The following is a 5639-nucleotide window of genomic DNA, read 5'->3' as shown; positions in this document are numbered from 1 at the left end:
TCTATATTCTACATACTATATTTTGCATTTCGTATACTATATTCTATATTCTGTGTTCTACATGCTATATTCTAAAATCTATATTCAGTATTCTGTATTCTATATTTTAATTCTGTGTTCTGATTTCCATGATCTATATTCTGGATTCTATATTCTCTTTTCTATAATCTAAATTCTGTGTTCTTCATTCAATAATGTACATTATATTTTCTGCATTCCGTATTCTATATTCTATATTCTGTGTTCTACTTTCTATATTCTAAATTCTATATTCAGTATTCTGTATTCTTTATACTAAATTGTGTTTTATGCATTCCATGTTCTAAATTCTGTGTTCTATATTCTCTATTCTCAATTCTATATTCTGTGTTCTACATTCTATATTCTAAATTCTATATTCAGTATTCTTTATTCTATATTCTATATTCTGTGTTCTACATTCTATATTCTAAATTCTATAATCAGTATTCTGTATTCTATATTCTAAATTTTGTTCTCTGCATTTATGTTCTAAACTCTTTATTCAGTATTCTGTATTCTATATTCTAAATTCTGTTTTCTGCATTTCATGTTCTAAACTCTGATTTCTGTATTCTGTTTTCCATATTTTATATTCTGTTTTCTAATTTCTATAATCTGTATTCTATATTCTGCATTCCGTATTGAATAATCTATATTCTGTGTTCTACATTCTATATTCTAAATTCTATATTCAGTATTCTGCATTCTATATTCTAAATCCTATATTCATTATTCTGCATTTTATATTATAAATTCTGTGTTCTGCATTCCATTTACTAAATTCTGGCTTCCATATTCTCTATTCTATATTCTAAATTTTGTGTTACTCATTCAATATTCTACATTAAATATAGTGCATTCAGTATTCTATATTCTATATTCTGTGTTATACATCCTATATTCTAAATTCTATATTCAGTATTGTGTATTCTATATTCTAAATTCTGTATTCTGAATTCCATGTCCTATATTCTGGTACCTATATTCTGTTTTCTATAGTTTATATACTGTGTTTTAAATTCTATATTCAAAATTCTATACTCAGTATTCTGAACACTATATTCTTAATTCTGTGTTCTGCAATCCTTGTTGTTAATTCTATATTCAGTATTCTGTATTCTATATTCTAAATTCTGTGTTCTGCATTCCATGTTCTAAATTCAGGTTTCTATATTCTTTTTTCTGTATTCTATATACTGTGTTTTAAATTCAATATTCTAAATTCTATATTCAGTATCCTGAACACTATAATCTAAATTCTGTGTTCTGCAATCCTTGTTCTAAATTCTATATTCTTTATTCTGTATTCAATATTCTAAATTCAGTGTTGTGCAATCTATGTACTAAAATCTAGATTCCGTATTTTGTATTCTATATTCTAAATCCTGTGTTCTGCATTACATGTTCTAAATTCTGTTTCCTGTATTCTGTTTTCCATATTCTGTATTCTCTGTTCTACATTCTATATTCTGTATATTATATTCTGCATTCCGTATTCTATATTCTATATTCTGTGTTCTACATTCAATATTCTAAATTCTATATTCAGTATTGTATATTCTATATTCTAAATTCAGTGTTCGGCATTCCATTTGTAATTACTGGGTTCCTTATTCTCTTTTATATATTCTATATATTGTGTTCTTCATTCTATATTTTACATTCTATATACAGTATTCTGTATTCTATATCTAAACTCTGTGTTCTGCATTCCATTTCCTAATTTCTATATTCAGTATTCGGTATTCTATATTCTAAATACTGTGTTCTGCATTGTATATTCTAAATTCTGTATTCAGTATTCTGTATTCTATATTCTAAATTCTGTGTTCTGCATTCCATTTTGCAAATTCTGGGTTCTATATTCTATGTTCTATATTCTATTTCAGAGTTCTTCATTCTATATTCTACATTCTATATTCTGCATTCCGTATTTTATATTCTATATACTGTGTTCTACATTCTATATTCTAAATTTTATATTCAGTACCCTGTATTCTATATTATAAATTCTGTGTTCTGCATTCCATCTTCTAAGTTCTGGGGTCTATATTCTCTATTCTTTATTCTATACTATGTGTTTTCCATTCAATATTCTGCATACTATATTTTGCATTTCGTATACTATATTCTATCTTCTGTGTTCTAAATTCCACATTTTAAATTCTATATTCATCATTCTATATTCTATATTCTAAATTCTGTTTTCTGCATTCATTATTCGAAATTCTATTTTCAGTATTCTGCATTCTATATTCTAAATTCTGGGTTCTGCATTCCATGTTCTTAATTCTGTGTTCTCTATTCTCTATTCTATATTCTATATTCAGTGTTCTACATTCTTTATTCAAAATTCTATATTCAGTATTCTGTATTCTATATTCTATATTCAGTATTCTACTTTCTATATTCTTAATTCTATTTTCAGTATTTTGCATTGTATATTCTAAATTCTGTGTTCTGCATTCCATGTTCTATGTTCTGGCTTCTATATTCTGTATTCTATATTCTAAATTTTGTGTTATTCATTCTATGTTTTACATTAAATATACTGCATTAAGTATTCTATATTCTATATTCTGTGTTATACAATTTATATTCTAAATTCTATATTCAGTATTCTGTATTCTATAGTCTAAATTCTGTGTTCCACATTCTATGTTCTATATTCAATATACAGTATTCTGTATTATATATTCTAAATTCTGTGTTCTGCATTCCATGTTCTAAATTCTGGTTTCTATATTCTTTTTTCTATATTCTATATACTGTGTTCTAAATTCCATATTCTAAATTCTATATTCAGTATTCTGAATACAATATTCTAAATTCTGTGTTCTGCATTCCATGTTCTAAATTCTGGCTTCTATATTCTCTATTCTCTATTCTATATTCAGTGTTCTGCATTCTATATTCTAAATTGTATATTCATTATTTTGTATTCTATCATCTAAATTCTGCGTACAAAATTCTATATTCTAAATTCTATATTCAGTGATCTTTATTCAATATTCTATATTCTGTGTTCTGCATTCCATGTTCTAAATTCTGGGTTCTGTATTTTGTTTCCATATTCTATATTCTGTGTTCTAAATTCTATTTTCTGTATACTATATACTGCATTCCGTATTCTATTTTCTATATTCTGTGTTCTGCATTCTATATTCTATATTCTATAATCAGTATTTTGTATTCTATATTCTAAATTTTGTGCTCTGCATTTTATGTTCTAAACTCTTTATTCAATATTCTGTATTCTATATTCTAACTTCTGTTTTCTGCGTTTCATGTTCTAAATTCTGGTTTGTGTATTCTGTTTTCTATATTCTATATTCTGTTTTCTAATTTCTATAATCTGTATTATATATTCTGCATTTCGTATTGAATAATCTATATTCTGTGTTCTACATTCTATATTCTAAATTCTCTATTCAGTATTCAACATTCTATATTCTAAATACTATATTCAGTATTCTGCATTGTATATTATAAATTCTGTATTCTGCATTCCATATTCTAAATTCTGGCTTCCATATTCTCTAGTCTATATTCTAAATTTTGTGTTATTCATTCAATAATCTATATTAAATATACTGCATTCAGTATTCTATAATCTATATTCTGTGTTATACTTTCTATATTCTAAATTCTATATTCAGTATTCTCTATTCTATATTCTAACTCCTGTGTTCTGCATTCCATGTACTAAATTCTGGTTTGTATATACTTTTTTGTATATTCTATAAACTGTGTTTTAAATTATATATTCTAAATTCTATATTCAGTATTCTGAACACTTTATTCTTATTCTGTGTTCTGCAATCCTTGTTGTTAATTCTATATTGAGTATTACTTATTATATATTTTAAATTCTGTGTTCTGCAGTCCATGTTCTAAATTCTGGTTTCTGTATTCTGTTTCCATGTTCTATATTCTGTGTTCAAAATTCTATTTTCTGTATACTATATACTGCATTCCATATTCTATATTCTATATTCTGAGTTCTACATTCAATACTCTAAATTCTATACTCAGTATTCTGCATTGTATATTCTAAATGCTGTGTTCTGCATTCCATGTTCCTAATTCTGGCTTCTATCTTCTCTATTCTATATTCTACATTTTGTGTTATACATTCTACATTCTATATTAAATGTACTGCATTCAGTATACTATATTCTATATTCTGTGTTCTACATTCTATATTCTAAATTCTATATTCAGTATTCTGTATTCTATATTCTAAATTCTGTGTTCTGCATACCATTTTCTAAATTCAGTGTTCTTATTCTGTTTTCCATATTCTATATTCTGTTTTCTAAATACTAATTTCTCTATCTCTATTCTGCATTCCGTATCCTATATTCTATATTCTGTTTTCTACATTCTATTTCTACTTTCTATTTTCAGTAATCCGTATTTAATATTCTAAATTCTGTGTTCTGCATTCCATGTTCTAAATTCTGAGTTCTATATTCTCTATTCTCTAATCTATATTCTATGTTCTACATTCTATATTCTAAATTCTTTATTCAGCATTCTATATTCTATATTCTTAATTCTCTGTTCTGCATTCTATGTTCTAAATTCTATATTCAGTATTCTGTGTTCTATATTCTAAATTCTGTGTTCCGCATTCCATTTTCTAAATTCTGGATTCTATATACTCTATTCTCTATTCTGTGTTCTGCATTCTATATTCTAAATTCTATATTCAGTATTCTGTATACTATATTCTCAATTATGTGTTCTACATCCTATATTCTAAATTGTATATTTAGTATTCTGTAATCTATATTCTAAATTCTGTGTTCTGCATTCCATGTTCTAAATTCATGGTTCTGTATTCTGTTTCCATATTCTATATTCTGTGTTCATATTTGTATATTCTTCATACTATATTCTACATTCCGTATTTTATATTCTATATTCTGTGTCCTACTTTCTATTTTCTAAATTGTACATTCAGTATTCTGTATTATATATTCTAAATTATGTGTTCTGCATTTCATGTTTAATTCTGGCTTCTATATTCTCTATTCTCTTTTCTGTGTTCTTCATTCTATATTTTAAATTCTATTTTCTGCATGCAGTATTCTATATACTAAATTCTGTGTTCTTCATTCTATATTCTAAATTTTGTGTTCTGCATTCCATGTTCTGAATTCTGGGTTATATATTCTCTTTTCTCTATTCTATATTCTGGGTTCTACATTGTATATTCGAAATTCTATATTCAGTATTCTGTATTCTATATTCTAAATTCTGTGTTCTGAATTTCATGTTCTAAATTCTGTGTTATATATTTTCTATTCTATATTATATATTCTGTTTTCTACATTCTATATTCTAAATTCTATATTCATTATTCTCTATTCTATACTCTAAATTCTGTGTTCTGCATTCCATGTTCTAGTTTCTGGGTTCTGTATTCTGTTTCCCATATTCTATATTCTGTGTTCTACAATATATATTCTGTATTCTATATTATGCATTCCTTATTCTATATTCTATATTCTGTGTTCTACATTCTATATTCTAAATTGTAAACTCAGTATTCCGTATTCTATATTCTATGTTCTGTGTTCTACATTCTATATTCTAAATTCTATATACAG

Source organism: Vicugna pacos, unplaced genomic scaffold (genome assembly GCF_048564905.1).
Source record: "Vicugna pacos unplaced genomic scaffold, VicPac4 scaffold_17, whole genome shotgun sequence".
NCBI lineage: Eukaryota > Metazoa > Chordata > Mammalia > Artiodactyla > Camelidae > Vicugna > Vicugna pacos.
Note: the sequence above shows the minus strand (reverse complement) of the source record.